Raw genomic sequence first — 18,595 nt, forward strand, 5'->3', positions numbered from 1 at the left:
GAACACGTTTACTCCTAGGCCAAAGGGGATTGCCCCATAATTGTCTTTTGTCACTTTGCCTAGCAAACATTGGTTTTGTTTTCTCCTTTTTCCCTCTTATCTCCAACTATTGTAGTTTCCTCTTAGAAAGTACAATATTGTGTGCACCTGTAGCTAGAATATCTTTAGAGGTATAAGCTAGTTATGTTAAATGATTCATTAGGGAGACTAGTCTCCCAAAGAATCACAGGGCAGATTGTGAAGATAGGATTAACTCTCCCCTTGCCTATTTTTAGCTAATCAAATCAAGAACTTAAAGTACCCCTACTTACCATTAAGTATGAGAGTTCAAAAGTCACTTACTAGAGTGACAACTCCAAGACATTTTCATTTTACCTTATTTTATTCCAATAACAAATTTACACATAGGTTTTCTAAAGTTACATGATTCCTGTTGTCTCCTTCCCCTCTTCACTCCCCTCCTGGAGCTGACAAGCAATTCCACTGGGTTGTACATGTGTTATTATTCAAAGCCTATTTCCATATTACTCATTTTTATTAGAGAATAATCTTATAAAACCAAAACCCCAAATCTTATACCCAAATAAATAAATGATTAAGCATATGTTTTCGTCTGCATTTCTACTCCAACAGTTCTTTCTCTAGAGATGGATAGCATTCTTTGTAATAAGTTATTCAGAATTGTCCTGGATCATTGTATTGCTGAGAGTAGCAAAGTCTAACACATTTGATCATTCTATAGTATTGCTATTGCTGTGTATAAAATGTTCTCCTGGTTTTGCTTATTTCACTCTGCATGAGTTCATGTAGATCTTTCCAGTTCTTTCTGAAATCATCCTGTTCATCGTTTCTTATAGCTTAATAGTTCTGTCACCATCACATACCATAATTTGTTCAACCATTCTCCAATTGAGGGACATCCTTTTAATTTCCAATTTTTTTGCCACCACAAAAAGCATAGCTATAGTTTTGTACAAACAGGTCCTTTTTCATTTTAAAAATTTGATCCTGTTATTCTTGAACTTTTCTAGCTACTATTGGACATTTCCTGTGCACATAATAATTTTTACCTTGTGTTATAGTAATTTGTGAGCATGTTTCATCTCATCTCCCTCTCCTCATTGAGACATGTTCCTACTCCCACCAGATTATAAACTTATGGAAGAGACATTGCCTTGCAAGTAGTTGAAGCATAAGGGAATGTTTGTTGAACCAGATTCTTCAAAGCCTACTAAAAATAGAACTAGTCCTCAGAGGCCAACAAATTATGGGATTATATATATAAGAAAAGAAGGCTCAGAGACCATGTCATCCAAAACTCTTTATTTTTTTATTATTTATTTTTGTAATAGAGTAATCATTTAAAATCAAAACCCCTAATCATACACCCATGTAAACAAGTGATAAATCATATGTTTTCTTCTGGATGTCTGTTCCCACATTTCTTTCTCCAGATGAGGGGAATGTCCTTTCTCATAAGTCCCTCAGCTTTGAGCTGAGGGACTTATGAGAAAGGACATTTGTTTGTCCCACAATGTTTCATTACTGTGTCTAATGTCCTCCTGGTTCTGCTTATTTCACTATGCATCAGTTCACGTAGGTCTTTCCAGTTCTTATAGAAATCAAGCAATTCATCATTCCTATATATATGCTATAAAGCACAATAGTATTACATCGCCATCATATACTACAATTTGTTTAGCTATTCCCCAATTGAGGGACACCTCTTCATTTTCAAATTTTTTGCCACCACAAAAAAGCGAAGCCACAAAATTTTTGTACAAACAGAACCTTTCCCATTTAAAAAAATCTCTTTAGTATACCAGCCTAGTAATGGTATTGCTGGATCAAAGGGCATATATTCTTTTAAAGCCCTTTGGGCATAATTCCATATTGACTTCCAGAATAGTTGGACCAATTCGCAACTCCATACACAATGTATTAGTGTCTCAATTTTGCTACATCCCCTCCATTTATTATTTTCCTTTATTGTAATATTGGTCACTCTGCTAGATGAAAGGTGGTACCTCAGAGTTAAAAAAACCCTTATTTTAAAGATGAGGAAACTGAAACCTGAAAACTTCAATGGCATGCTTAACATCACACATAATGGTAAGTGGAAGAGATGGACTCTGAATCCAAGATCCTTTGATTTCAAGTCATGTATTCTTTCCAGTATTCCAGTATTCCAAAGTTCTGTGAAGGAGGTTAGTTTGAATTCTCTTTCATATGTTAGAACATAGGCCCAGGGAACCTAAGAATCTTCTAATGTTGCATCAGTATGTTGGAAACAAAACCAAGAATAAACTTGCAGTCTTAGAACTGGAGCCCTTGATTCTGTCCCCATAGCCTCCCACCTTGGCTTTTTTTTAGGTACATATTTTCAGGAGAGAGAAACATGAGATTTCACATTGTTGCTAAATTTTATTAGATGTTTGAAACATTTACTGGCATAGTTAAAAATCTTAGCACAATTTTTTTCTCTTTTTTACCTGTATCATGTCACCAGTTCCTGGACCAAAAGAAGGGAATTGGAAAAAGCCCAGAACATGTCTATGTTCTGGCTCCATTTCCTCTATCTGCATGATACAGATTTTTGTTGCTATCTGGGGAAGATGGTAGTAGTCTCTTGGTAACTGAGGATGACAATTGTCTTGGTGCATTTTCATCTATGGTGTATAGATGAGTGTGCACAGAGACACTTGTAGGTGAAGGAGATTTAAGTGGAAAAGCCATTGCACAGAGACAGTCCCACTCTCTTGGCGTTGGAAGCCTGGGTCCAGTGGCACGAAAAGTCGTTACACCTGGAGACTCTCAGCTGCATTGGATGGCCGTGTTGTCTTTTGTGCTCCAACACGCCCTAAGCACTCCACAGTGCCTTGCTGCGTCGCCATCTCAGCCTTTGAATCTTCTTATTGGTTTCTTCTGTCTTTTCAGCCGAAGCAGTCTTCACATGCTGGGTGAGCAAAGCCCTGGTTCACCAGGGGTCGACGACCCGATGGCTACCCTCACAAGGTTTGGCCGGCCTGTCGAAGCCATTGCTTGGGGTGTGGCTGCTGCCGCATGCTAGCAGCTACTGGGAGCCACAAGTGTGAGAGCTGGGTGTCAGGTGGGGGTCAGAGGCTGGAGAGCTGCCCTAGGAGGGCACGACAAGCCCTCCATACCAGAGATACTACCCCTCCCTGAGCACCCCATACACCCCATCTGGGGAAGATAGGAAGTTAATATCATCATCCTTGGTACCATTTGCACTGATACTAGACACTAAAAGATCCAATAACAAAACTAAGAGATAATGTTGGTACCTTGCTATATTATTGTGTAACAAGATTATTTCCCTTGAAGACTAGAACAAAATGACTTCAGAAATTTTCTTCTCAAATAACTGATTTTTTTACTTTACAATAACTGATTTGCCACTTGTGAAACTTGCTTTGCTCTAGTCAGATAAAGAATGCAGATATTAGGGGGTAGCTAGGTATCTTTATGGATTGAGAGCCAGACCCGAGGTGGGAGATCCTGGGTTCAAATCTGGCCTTTGTCACTTCATAACTATATGACCCTGGGCAAGTCACCTAACCCCCATTGCCTAGCCCTTATTGCTCTTCTGCCTTAGAACCAATATCCAGTATTGATTCTAAGATGGAAGATAAAGGTTTTCAAAAAAAGAATGCAGATATTAACCTAAATGAAATCTTCTCCCCACATAATTTTTTTTTCTCTTGTGATTCTATTCCAACTTGGTTCTTTATTTTCTTTTCCGAAGTCATATCCTCCTCTCTTCCCCTCCTATTATTGTCATGAATACACACTGATCTAAGATAGTCATTGATACTGTCCTTAATTCCTTTCCTTCAACATAAAATATGAAGTTTCCATATGTTGGAAAGTCCTACCAATTCTTTGTCTGTACTATTTCTCAGGAAGTCTTTCTCTTCCTATGGACATTTTTATAGATCATATCCTCACAGATATACTAAGAATCACTTTAAAACAGTGTCAAACTCAAATAGAAATGGAACTACTAAACCATACATAAGTATCCCTGTAAATTGACTTAGAAAATGCCATTTTATCTATATTTACCCTAATGAATATTTATACAAAAAATTTAAATAAAATACTAGCAAGGAGATTACAGTAATATATCACAAAACTCATATAGTATGATGAGGTTGGATTTATACCAGGAATGTGGGTATTAGAAATTATCAGTATTAGGAAAAATTATAAGTATAGTTGGCTATATTAATAAAAAAACTCATCCTAAAACACAATTATATGAATATGGAAAAAGCTTTGGGGAATATACATCAATTTCTGTTAAAAACACTGGAAAGCCCAGAAATAATGTAAGAACAAACATTATATATAATGAGGATGAGCTAGAAATTTTTCTAGTAAGCATAGGGTTGAATCAGGGATATCTGTTATCACTATTACTATTCAATATTGTACCAGAATGGAAGAAATAAGAAAAAGATAGTGAAGGAATAAGCATAGGCAATGAAAATAATTACTCTTTGCAGATGGTTTGATATTTGCTTATGGAACTTTAAAGAGTCAACTTAAAAAAAAATCTAAGTAACTTCAACAAAATTGCAGTATATAAAATAAGCCAACAAACAAAACGTAGTAGGAAGAGATGGAAAGATTCCATTTAAAATTAACTGCAGACAATATAAAGTACTACCTGCCAAGACACAAGATATATGAACATAGTTAAAAAACAGTCTTCACACAAATAATCTAGAGACAAGCCCAACTAATTGTAGAAGTTTTAATTACTCATGGGTAGGCATATATGTTATAGAATTAACTATGAGTAGGTGTATTCATATATTAAAACAATACTTCCTAAATTTATTTACTTTTCCTGTGTCACACCAATCATATTGGGTGGGTAGGTGGGGTAGTGAATGGAGTGCTGGGCCTGGAGTCAGGAAGACTCATCTTCTTGAGTTTATATCCCACCTCAGACACTTGCGGGTTTTGTGACCCTGGGCAAGTCACTTAATCCTCTTTGCATCAGTTCCTCATCTGTAAAATGAACTTGAGAAGGAAATTTCAAATCTCTCTAGTATCTCTGCAAAGAAAACCTCAAAAGGGTCACTAAGAGTTGAACACAACTGAAAAATGACAACAATAACAAAGCTGATCTCTACCTATTTTTTAATCCAATGCAGGAAACACTTTAATCAACAAATAACTTTATTTTTTAATACATATAATGAAAATTTTTATTTAATTAATTTAGGATATTTTTCCATGATTGCATGATTCATATTCTTTCCCTCCCCTCTTCCACCCCTTCCCATAGCCAATGAGCAATTCCATTGGGTTTTACATGTGTCATTGATTGAGACCCATTTCCATACCATTGATATTTGCACTAGGGTAATCTGTACAAAAATATTTAGAGCTGCACTCTTTGTGGTGGCAAAAAAATTATGCAGTTATGCATGTAAAAGCCCAGAGGAATCCTGCCTCGGCTATGGGAGGGGGTTTTGGGAGAGGGCAGGGAAAGAACATGAATTTTGTAACCATAGAAAAATATTCTAAATTAATTAATTAAATACAATCTTAAAAACTTTTTTGTACAAATATTTTTCCTCATTTTCTCTTTGGGGTACAAACCCAGCAGTGGTATGACTGGATCAAAAGGTAGATTTTAAAGCCCTTTGGGCATAGTTCCAAATTGCCATCCAGCAATAGATTAGTGTCCCAATTTTGCCACATCCTCCCCAACATTTATTACTTTCCTTTCAGCAAATAACTTTAAAAGACTTGCTAGAAAAATTCCTAGTTCACTGAAACTTTATAGTTTTTGAAGTATTAGGCAACTTCTCACTACCGAGAGGGGGACCCAATTCACTTCCATAATGATAGAAGCTATTTGATATATTTAATTTTTGTGTCGACAATCCTAGTTCAGTCTTGCCTTAGGTCGTTAACCATGTGGATTCCTTGTCCTTAGATCTCACCAACATCCTCGTTTTCTGCATGATGTTAGTTGGTACAGTACAATCTATATATAGCAGAATTTCAGAACTGTAACATATTTGTGTAACCAAAGTGGGATGATCACCCATCATCCTGCTATTTGACTCATTACTAAATTCATTCTCATCATCTTTTAAATTTTATATAGGCAGTACTAGTACATATTGATTCTTTTGAAGGGCATATATCATCGATTTATTTTTAACTGAGTCTTTCTAGGATGTACATTTGAGTTGGGGGACTAGCTTCAGTATGTTCAGCATATTGCATGGAATGCATTTAGGGAAAGGAGAAAGGAATCTACTTCATGAAATTATAAATTATTATATATTTTATAGATGAGGGTATTAAGACCCTAAGAAATGAATAAGTGGTTTTCAAATTGATTTGATTTGAAAGTGACTTGTGATGACACGTAGATGTTAATAATGTATTATTAGCCAATCTAGCTTCATACAGACAAATGTGAACAGTTATTGAGCAAGTGATTTGAGAACAAGTTTCTTCTTTGGTACTCTAGAATTGTGCTTTTATTGCAATGGACAGAGTTCTTAAGTCTTAGAATTTTTTTCTTTGCTGTTTTGAGATCATTGTATAAATTGTTCTCTGGTTCTCTGTGTCATTCTTCATCATTTCATACAACTAGTTTCAGTTTTTTTTCCTGAAACCATCCCTTTCATCATTAAAAAAAAATTTTTTTTTTAAACCCTTACCTTCCATCTTGGAGTCAATACTGTGTATTGGCTCCAAGGCAGAAGAGTGGTAAGGGCTAGGCAATGGGGGTCAAGTGACTTGCCCAGGGTCACACAGCTGGGAAGTGTCTGAGGCCAGATTTGAACCTAGGACCTCCCGTCTCCAGGCCTGACTCTCAATTCACTGAGCTACCCAGCTGCCCCCATCATTAAAAAATTTTTAAAAAATATTTTTTCACGTTTTCATGATTCATTTTCTTTACTTCCCTCCTCCCAGAGCCAACTAGCAATTCCACAGGATTGTACAAATGTTATCACTTTATACCTATTTCCATATTATTCATTTTTGCTATAGAATGATCTTTTAAAGCCTAAATCCCAAATCACATACCCATATATACATGTGATAAGTGATGTCATGTTTTGCTTTTGCATTTCTACTCCCATAGTTCTTTCTCTTAATGTGGATAGCATTCTTTTACATAAGTCCTTCAGGAGTGTCCTGGATTGTTGCATTGCTACTAGTAGCAAAGTCCATTACATTGGATTGTTCCACAGTGTTTTACTTTGTGTGTACAGTGTTCTACTGGTTCTGCTTATTTCATTCTGTATCAGTTCATTGAAATTTTCCCAGTTCATCTATAAACCCTCCAGATCATCATTCCTTACAGCACAACAGTATTCCATCACCATCATATACCACAGTTTGTTCAGCCATTCTGCAATCAAGGGACAACCCTACATTTTCCCATTTTTGCCACCACAAAGGGTGTGGCTATGAGTATTTTTGTACAAGTGTTATCTCTTTGGGATAAAAACTAGAAGTGGTATTGCTGGATCAAAGGCATGTATTCTTTTAAAGCCCTTTGGGCATAGTTCCATATTGCCTTCCAGAATACCTAGATTAATTCACAACTCCACCAGCAATGCATTAGTGTACTGATTTTGCCACAACCCCTCCAATATTTATTATTTTCCTTTACTGTCATATTGGCCAATCTGCTAGGTGTGAAGTGGTACCTCTGAGATCTTTTTATTAGCATTTCTCTAATCAGGAGGGATTTAGAACACTTTTTCATGTGATTATTGATAGTTTTGATTTCTTTATCTGAAAATTGCCTATTCATTTCCCTTGACCATTTGTCAGTTGGGGAATGTCTTGATTTTTTTTGTATAATTGGCTTGGCTCCTTATACATTTGAGAAATGAAACCTTTGTCAGAGGTTTTTGCTATCAAATTTTTTTCCCACTTTGTTGCTTCCCTTCTAATTTTGGTTGCACTAGTTTTGTTTGAATAGAAACTTTTGGATTTAATAGCATCAAAATTATTCATTTTACATTTTGTAGTGTTCTCTATTTCGTGCTTGGTCTTAAATTCCTTCCTTTCCCATAGATCTGACAGGTATACTATTCCATGTTCATGATTTCCCTCTTTATATTTAGGTCATTTATTCCCCCCCCCCCCCCCCCGAGTTAATCTTGATATAGGGTGTAAGATGTTGATCTAACCCTAATTTCTCCCATACTGTTTTCCAATTCTTTCAGCAGTTTTTTGTCAAATAGTGGGTTCTTGTCACAAAACCTTGTCTTTGGGTTTATAAAAAACTATCTTGTCATTTACTTCAAGTCTATTCCATTGATCTACCCATCTATTTCTAAGCCAGTACCATATAGTTGGTTTTTTTTTGTTTCCATTTTATTTATTTATTAAATTTTATTTAGTCAATTTAGAACATTATTCCTTGGTTACAAGAATAATATTCTTTCCTCCCCCCCCCCTTCCCATAGCCAGCACTAAATAAGTAAATTAATTTGGGTAGGATTGTCATTTTTATTATGTTAGCTCATCCTACCTATGAGCAATCGATGTTTTTCCAATTGTTTAGATCTAGTTTTAATTGTGTGGAGAGTGTTTTGTAGTTGTGTTCATATAACTTCTGTGTTTGTCTCGGCAGATAGATTCCCAAGTATTTTATATGGTCTAGGATGATTTTAAATGGAATTTCTCTTTCTAATTCTTGCTGCTGAGATGTGTTGGAAATAAATAGAAATGCTGATGACTTTTGTGGGTTTATTTTGTATCCTGCAACTTTGCTAAAGTTGTTGATTATTTCAATTAGCTTTTTGGTTGAATCTCTAGGATTCTTTAAGTAGACCATCATATCATAACATCATCTGCAAAGAGTGATAGCTTGGTCTCCTCATTGCCTATTTTAATATCTTCAATTTTTTTCTTCTCTAATTGCTACTTCTAGTGTTTCTAGTACAATGTTAAATAATAGAGATGATAATGGGCATCCTTGTTTCACTCCTGATCTTATTGGGAATGCATTTAGTTTATCCCCATTGCAGATGATGTTTGCTGATGGTTTTAAATAAATACTGTTTATTATTTTTAGGAAACGCCCTTTTATTCCTACATTTTCTAGTGTTTTGGATAGGAATGGCTGTCGTATTTTATCAAAGGCTTTTTCTGCATCTTTTGAGATAATCATGTGATTTCTATTAGTTTGGTTTTCAATATGGTTAGTTTTGTGATTTATTTTCCTAATATTAAGCCATCCTTGCATTCCTGGTATAAATCCCTCCTGGTCATAGTGAAAAATTCTTGTGATAATTTTCTGTAGCCTTTTAGCTAGCATTTTACTTAATATTTTTGCATTTATGTCCATTAAGTATATTGATCTGTAGTTTTCCTTATCTGTTTTCAGTCTTACTGGCTTGGAAATCAGTATAATATTTGTATCATTAAAAGAATTTGGTAAGACTCCTTTGCCTGTTTTGTGAAATAGTTTGTAAAGTATTGGGATTAATTGATTTTTAAATGTTTTATAGAATTCACTTATGAATTCATCTGGCCCTCATGATTTTTTCTTAGGGAGTTCTTCCATGGTTTTTTAAGTTTCTTTTTCTGATATGGGATTATTTAAGTGTACTTTTTCCTCTTCTGTTAATCTAGATAATTTATATTTTTTAAGTATTCATCCATTTCATTTAGATTGCCATATTTGTTGTCATATAATTGGGCAAAATAGCTTTTAATAATTGATTTACTGTTCATTAGAGGTGAGATTACCCTTTTCATTCATGATACTGTTAATTTGGTTCTCTTCTTTTTTTCTTAATTAGATTAACTGATATTTTATTTTTTTTCAAAATCCCAGCTTCTACTCTTATTTATTAGTTCAATAGTTCTTTTACTTTCAATTTTATTAATTTCTCCTTTGATTTTTAGAATTTCCAATTCGTTCTTTATCTGAGGGCTTTAAATTTGTTCTTTTTCTAGTTTTTTTTTTGTTGTTGTATACCCAATTTGTTAATCTCTCTTTTTCATTAATATGAGCACTTGGGGATATAAATTTCCCCCCCAAGTACTGCTTGTATCCCAAAAATTTTGATGTATTTTCCCCTCATTGTTGTTCTCTTCAGTGAAATCAGTAATGGTTTCTTTGATTTGTTGTTTAATTCACCAGTTTTAGAGAATCAGATTATTTAATTTCCATCTCCACATATTCTTACTAATTATAATTTTATTGCATTGTGAACTGAAAAAGTTGCATTAATTATTTCTGCTTTTCTGCATTTGTTTGCAATGTTTTTTATGCCCTGGCACATGGTCAGTCTTTGTAAATGTAGTATGTGCTGCTGAAAAGAAGGTATATTCCTTTTTATCCCTATTTACTTTTCTCCATATATCTATTAACTCTAATTTTCCAAGATTTCATTCACATCTCTTACCTCTTATTTATTTTTATATTTGATTTTTCTAGATTTGATAGTGGTAGGTTTAGGTCTCCCACTAGTATAGTTTTACTATCTATTTCATCCTTGAGCTCCATTAGTTTCTCCTTTAGAAATCTGGATGCTATTTGGTGCATACATGTTGAGTGCTGATATTTTTTCATTGTCTATACAATGCTTCAATGGCTGAGAGGGCGACGCAGCAAAGCACTGTGGAGTGCTTAGGGCGTGTTGGAGCACAAAGAACAACATGGCCATCCAATGCAGCTGAGGAAGTCTCCAGACGTAACAATTTTTCATGCCACTAGACCCAGCCTTCCAAAGCCGAGAGAGTGGGACTGTCTCTGTGCATCGGCTTTTCCACTTAAATCTCTTTCACGCACAAGTATCTTTGTGCACACTCATCTATCCTAACCCCGTCCACCCTCTTCAAGACCTGCGGTGATGGGGGAGTGACAACGCAACAGGTGGAGGTGACCACTGGCAGTTGTAGTCATGATCCTGCACCTAGGTGGCCCACGGACCAGTGGTCACTTGGCCCTGTGGGCAGCAGGGATGTTCGGCAGCATCCTGGGCGACTGAGCAGCCCTCTCTAGGACAGCACTGCTCATCCTAATCAAGGGAGAGGACTAGAAAAGGTGTCCCAAACATTGCCTGCCCTACAAACACCCGGTCAGCACACTGCGGCTGGCGGGTCATCCCCTTTAAGCGGTCGAAATCAAAGAAAAAATACAAAGAAACTCCTACTAGGAACATGGAACATCAGGACATTACTTGATAGAGAGAATACCCCAATACCTGAGAGAAGAACAGCTCTAATCGGTAAAGAACTGGCGCGATATAACATCGACATTGCAGCCTTAAGCGAAACACGCTTACCAGAATAGGGATCACTCAGCGAACCCACCACTGGATACACCTTCTTCTGGAAAGGTAGAGCCTCAAATGAAGACAGAATCCATGGTGTTGGCCTGGCCATCAAGACCAGTTTGTTCAAACAGCTGCCAGACTTGCCTGTGGGCATCAGCGAGAGGCTCATGAAGATCTGTTTGCCTCTCAGCAAAGACCGGTATGCCACAATCATCAGCGCATATGCCCCAACACTGACCAGCACAGAGGAGACCATCGAGTAGTTCTACTCTGACCTGAGTGCCATCCTGCACTCAGTGCCCACAAATGACAAGCTGATACTACTGGGAGACGTCAATGCCCACGTTGGCCAGGACCATGAAAGGTGGAAAGGAGTGATCGGCAAACACGGCGTGGGCAAAATGAACAACAATGGCCTACTGCTACTCAGCAAATGCTCAGAGTTCGAACTCACCATCACGACCACTGTGTTCAGAATGGTGAACAAATATAAAACAACGTGGATGCACCCAAGATCAAAACAGTGGCATCTCATTGACTACATCAATGCCGGCGAGACATCCAGGATGTAAAGATCACCAGAGCCATGAGAGGAGCTGAATGCTGGACAGACCACCGATTGGTTAGAGCGACTCTTCAAATGTGCATTGTGCCTCGCCATCCAAAACGTGTCCAGACAGTTCACGCATTTTACAATGTGAGTTGTCTTATAGATCCATCTTATTTGCAAACATTCCAGTCCTGCCTAGACAACAAGCTGTCTGCCAAGGGACCACTCACTGGAAGCTCAACTGAGAAATGGAACCAGTTCAGAGACGCAGTGAAGGAAACATCAAAGGCAGTCCTAGGCCCAAAACAACGCAACCACCAGGACTGGTTCGACAAGAACAACACTGCTATTGAAGACCTATTGAGCAAGAAGAACAAAGCCTTTATGGAGTGGCAAAATAAGCCAAACTCTGCTCCTAAAAAGGACAGATTCAAGTCTCTCCAAGTCACGGCGCAGCATGAGATCAGGAAGATGCAAGACCGATGGTGGGGAAAAAGGCAGAAGAAATCCAGCGGTTTGCTGATATGAAAAATTTCAAACAATTTTTCAGTGCCCTCAAGACTGTCTATGGGCCATCAAAACCCACGACCACTCCCTTGCTATCCTCTGATGGTGACACTCTCATAAAAGATAAAAAAGGCATCAGCAACAGGTGGAAAGAACACTTCAGTCAGCTTCTCAACCGACCCTCTTCAGTGGACCAAAGTGCCCTACATCCCCCAAAACCACTCCATTGAACAACTTGATGTCCCTCCTTCAATAGAGGAAGTCAAAAAAGCCATTAAACAAATGAGTGCAGGCAAGGCATCCGGTAAAGATGGGATCCCAACCGAGGTGTACAAGACCCTAAAGGGAAAGGCACTCCAGGCATTCCACATAGTGCTGACCAGCATATGGGAAGAGGAAGACATGCCCCCAGAGCTCAGAGATGCCTCCATCGTAGCCCTATACAAGAACAAAGGCTCACGAGTAGCCTGTGACAACTACAGGGGCATCTCACTACTCTCCACTGCTGGAAAGATCCTCGCCCATGTTATACTCAACAGACTCCTGTCATCTGTTTCAGAACAGAACCTGCCTGAATCACAATGTGGCTTCCGACCAGATCGCAGCACCATCGACATGGTCTTCGCGGTGAGGCAAATGCAGGATAAATGCCTTGAGCAGAACCTGAGTCTCTCCATTGTCTTCATATACCTGATGAAGACATTCAACACAGTGAACAGGGACGCATTGTGGGTGATCCTCAGCAAGCTTGGTTGCCCAGCAAAATTCGTCAAAGTGATCCAGCTCTTTCATGTCGACATGACAGGGGAAGTCCTATCTGATGGAGAGACTTCTGATCGCTTCAACATCTCCAATGGTGTGAAACAAGGCTGTGTCCTCACTCCGCTACTATTCAACCTATACTTCACCCAAGTATTACGACATGCTGTGATGGATCTAGACCTGGGCGTCTACATCAAATACCGATTGGATGGCTCACTATTTGACCTTCGCCACCTGACTGCAAAAACAAAGACAACAGAGAAACTCATCCTGGAAGCTCTCTTTGCAGATGACTGTGCTCTCATGGCCCACCAAGAAAATCACCTCCAAACCATTGTGGACAGGTTCTCCACCACAACAAAACTGTTTGGCCTGACTATCAGCCTCAGCAAAACAGAGGTGCTGTTCCAACCTGCACCAGGGAGGCCAACTAACCAGCCATGCATTACAATCGACAGCACGCAGCTTTCTAACATCAACACTTTCAAGTATCTGGGCAGCACCATCGCCAACGACGGGTCCCTACACCACGAGATTAATGCCAGGATCCAAAAGGCCAGCCAGGCACTTGGGTGGCTGTGCTGCAAAGTCCTCCAACACAGAGGTGTAAGCACTGCGACGAAGCTCAAAGTGTATAATGCAGTGGTCCTCAGCTCGCTCCTGTAAGGTTGTGAAACATGGACACTGTACCGAAAGCACATGAAACAACTGGAGCAATTCCACCAACTCTCCCTCCGGTCAATCATGAGGATCCGATGGCAGGACCGAATCACTAATCAGGAAGTCCTCGACAGAGCCAACTCCACCAGCATCGAAGTAATGGTCCTCAAAACCCAGCTACAATGGTCTGGACACGTCATCTGCATGGACCCACAGCCAATACCAAGACAGGTATTCTATGGTGAACTGTCAGCTGGACTCAAGAAACAAGGCTGACCAAAGAAAAGATACAAGGATCAGCTAAAGTCCAACTTGAGGTGGGCTGGCATTGCACCAAAGCAACTAGAATTCACTGCCTCTGACAGAAGCAGCTGGCGAACCCACATTAACCATGCCGCCGCCACCTTTGAAGATGAGCGACGTCGACATCTTGCTACTGCACGTCAACGCCGACACCAGGCCACAACCGCACCTCCCGTAACAACTGGCGTCCCATGCCCCATGTGCCACAAACTGTGCGCCTCAGCCTTTGGACTCCAAAGCCACATGAGGGCACACTGTAGATGAAACTGCACAAAGACAATAGTCATTCTCAATCACCGAGAGACTACTACTACGTCCTTGAGTTCCACTAGTTTCTCCTTTAGAAATCTGGATGCAATTTGATGCATACATGTTGAGTGCTGATATTTTTTCATTGTCTATACTGCCTTTTATCGGGATGTAATTACCTTCCTTAACTCTTTTAATCAGATCAGTTTTTACTTTGGCTTTGTCAGATATTATGATTGTGATTCATGCCTTTTTTTTTCTCATTTGGTGCACAATAAATTCTGCTCTAGCCAGCCTCTTGCCTTTACTCTATGTGTATCTACCTGCCTCATGTGTATTTCTTGTAGACAATATATGGTAGGATTTTGTTTTTTAATCTACTCTGCTATTTGCTTCCGTTTTGTGGGTGAGTTCACCCCATTCACATTCAGAGTTATGATTACCACCTGTGTATTCCCCAATATTTTGATTTCCTCTCATTGTTCTGCCCTTTCTTCCTTTGCTATTTCCTTTCATACCAGTGTTTTGCTTTTAATCAGTTCCCCTTTCCCACTTTTATTTTACTTTTCTTTCCACCCCTTCTCTTTTTATTTCCCATCTATTTTTCTTTAAGGTCTGTTAATTTTGCCCCATCCCCACCTTTCCCTCCCTTTTAATATTCCATGCTTCCCCTTTCCCCCCTTCTCTATAGGGTAAGATAGAATTTTATACCCCAATAGATCTGGCTATTCTTTCCTCTTAGAAATGACTCCATTGAAAGTAAGGTTTAAATATTGCCTATTACCAGTTTCTTCTTCCCCTTCTTAAATAATATTTTGCCCCCACCCCCATGTGCCTCTTTATCTGATATAATTTATTCTATTTTACTTCTTCCTTTGAGTTTCTCTTACTACTGTTAACTTGCAAATAACACAGAACTACCAAAGAAGTCAGCAAAAACCAAGTGTTTAATTAGGAAGAATATAGTGTTCAATTTCAGCCACCACAAAAAATGGAATGTCTAAAAATCACACAAAGCCAAGGACTTTGGGACTTTGGGAATAGTATCTTTGGGAGAATGCAGTGCCCTAGATGATTCTCTGAAGAGTGACAGAACTTGGGGGGGTCTTTTGTACCCTCAGGAGAACTTCCTACAGCAAGTATGTATAGACAGGCTGCAACCAGGCTGTAGCCAGCAATAGGGGTATCAGGAAGAAGTCAACTACAATAAATACAAATGAAAAGGGTCAAATAAGGAGCTGGGCTTCCTGAGAGAGGACTTTAATACAATGGGAGAAGCTACTAAGACAAATAAGGGTACTCAACATTACAATATGCCTACTTATCCCAACCAAACTGGGGATACCAAACACTTCAAAGTCTATTGTTCAGTCCAAAACAGGTGTGCCTGGTACTTCCTTAAGGGTGATTTCTCAAGGGAAAGGAGAAAACTTGAAACTTGTAGAAAACACAGTTGACAGTACCATCTTCTTTCCCCCCTCCCCATTTTTTTATATATCATCTTAAATAGTTTAATACCACAACCTCTGCCTGTGTATATTTCTTTATTATGATGATGAAAGCCATTTTTAAGAATTAGATATCATTTTTCCATATAGGAATATAATTAATTTGACCCTATTGAAGCCCTTAAGTTTTTCCCCCTCTTTCTTGTTTACCTCTTTATGGTCCTCTTGAATTTTGTATTTGGACCTCAAATTTTCTGTTTAGTTCTGGTCTTTTCTTTAGGAATGCTTGGAAATCTTCTATTTTATTTAAATGTCCATACTTTTCTCTAGGTGATTATTCATTGGAGACCTAATTCTCTTGCCTTTCTGAATATCATATTCCAAGCCTTGTGGTCCTTTATTGTGGAGGCTGCTAGATCCTATGTAATCCTAACTGGGGCTCCTTGATATCTGAAGGTTTTCTTTTTGGCTGTTTGCATTATTTTCTCCTTGGCTAGGAATTTCTTGAATTTGTTCATAACATTCCTGGGGTTTGTCTTTTCAGGATTTAATGTACGGGGGGGGGGTCATCTATGGATTCTTTCAATGTCTTTTTTGCCCTCTTGTTCAAGAATATCAGGGCAGTTTTCCTGTATAATTTATTGTAATATGATGTCAAGGCTTTTTTTTTTTTTTAGTTCCAGTCTTTCAGGTAGACCAATAATTCTCAAATTGTCTCTCCTGAATCTGTTTTGTAGGCCAATTGTCTTTTCAATGAGATATTTCATGTTTCCTTTTATTTTTTCATTGTTTTGACTTAATTAATTCTTACCATCTTCTGAAATCTTTAGCTTCTACTTGCCCAATTCTAGTCTTTAAAGACTGATTTTCAGCTATGATCTTTTGATTTTCCTTTTTGATTTTGACTATCCCACTTTTCAAGGCTTCTAGCACATCCATTCTGGTCTCCTATTTACTTATTACTTCATTTGATTTCTGTGCTTCATTTTCCACATGGGCAATTTTGTCTTTTAAGCTGTTATTTTTTTTTATTACTTTTATTTCTTTTTCCCACTATTCATCCCATTTTTTTCTACCTTTCTTACTTGATTCTTCAACTCCTTTTTGAGTTCCTCTAGACTTTAGAGTCTAGAGCTTGTGACCAATTTCCATTTTGGGGGGAATATTTGGAAGTGTTTGCTTGTTTTTCACTCTCTGCTGTTGCTTCTGTATTTTGTTCTTTTTCTCCACAGAAATTATCTAGGAACAAGAGGGTTTTTTTTCTGTTGCTTATTCCTTTTGCCACTAGTGGATTGGGGTTTCTGCATGTTGGTGCTCATTGCTTTCTTAGCTTCTGTTTCATTGGGCTTTGCCTTGGTAGTATCTTTCCTTCCCTGCCAGAAGCCTGAGTGAGGGCAGATAAATTTGTCATGTTCTTTGTGTAGTGTGCTTTAAAGCATTTTGCCCTAAGGCTACCTTCCTCAGCTTTTGCCACTTGAATTTTCAGCTGTACTGTGTGTTTTGCTGTGACAAGGAAATCACTTTAAAAGACTGATATATATTAATTTAAGGTCGCCAAGGAATTCAGCTATGTAATTCCTAAATGAAAACTCAAGTCAGCAGTCAACCTTTTATGGAGTTTTTAATTACAAACAGGAGGAAGAAAGGTATTAGAGAGAGAGAGAGAGAGAAAGGGGAGAGAAGGGAATAGGGCTTAAATACCCCCTCTGTTTAGGCTGGGCCAAAAGGCCCAAGCCCTTAGACAGCTGAGGCAAAAAAAAGAGATCAGTCCCTATCACTCACGTGACCAAAATGGAGAAACAGTCTTAGAGGCCTCCACCTCCAGCCTCCTTCAGAGCAATCCCTCCTCTCAGACCTCTCCAGGAGCTCTCCCTCCAGGACCTCTCTCCTCTCAGACTCCTTCAGAGCAAAACTTCTCAGAGCAAAACCTCTCGACTCCCCCAGTCCTCAGACCCCGCTATCTTTAAGGAAACCATCTAAGTTCCCTCCCCTCAGTTCTCACATCTACCAATCACTGTACATGTCTTCCCTGTGCCAATGGTGGCTCTAGCTTAACCCAGGACCGCCCAGAGGTCTGCCCCTTTGCACATGTCTGTTGAAGGTCATATTCTCAGATAATTAAATCTTGATCCTTGCTGCAGCCCTTCCTAAATCCTTTTACTCTGAGTAGGGTGGAGATTGTAGTTTCAAGACCTGGTTCTGTCATTCCAAGTATCTCTATTGTATCAATTCTAAAATCAATCATGACTCAAAGAACTTCCTGTTCTATGCTTAAGCATAGGTCAAAGCCCTTTCCATTGTTTAGCAAAAAGTTTCTGTCCTAAAGTAGTCTTAGGTCGGGAGGAGAAGGATCCTCCCATGCCAAGGGGTTTCACATTCCAATAGAGTTCTTACTATCAGTAGGAAATTTTTTCCAGTATGAGATTTCCCAATGGGGAAATTTCCAACATTCATAAGTCTAAGAAATTTTAAAGTTTACATTGCCCTGAGACTATCTGCCCACAGCCCCTGCTGCCTGGTGTTTTTGCCCAAGGTCCATGCTCCATTGCCCAAGCTCCACACTCTTCTGCCTCGAGTCTTGCTGCCAAGGCCTTGCAGTGCCTTCAGGGGTAAGTCTGTGGTGCTTTCAGCCAGCCCCTGAGAATTTAGAGATTGCCCCATCCCTCACTCTATCTCTGGCACAGTAGGTGGCATTGAGAAGGGGTGATCTTTTGCTCTTTGATTAGTGTAGTTTTGCCCCCTCATAGCATGGGAATCCCCATTCACTTCCTATCTTTAATACTGTATCCAATTGGAGAGCTTCTTCACTT

This window comes from Monodelphis domestica, chromosome 1, assembly GCF_027887165.1.
Source record: "Monodelphis domestica isolate mMonDom1 chromosome 1, mMonDom1.pri, whole genome shotgun sequence".
Taxonomy (NCBI): domain Eukaryota; kingdom Metazoa; phylum Chordata; class Mammalia; order Didelphimorphia; family Didelphidae; genus Monodelphis; species Monodelphis domestica.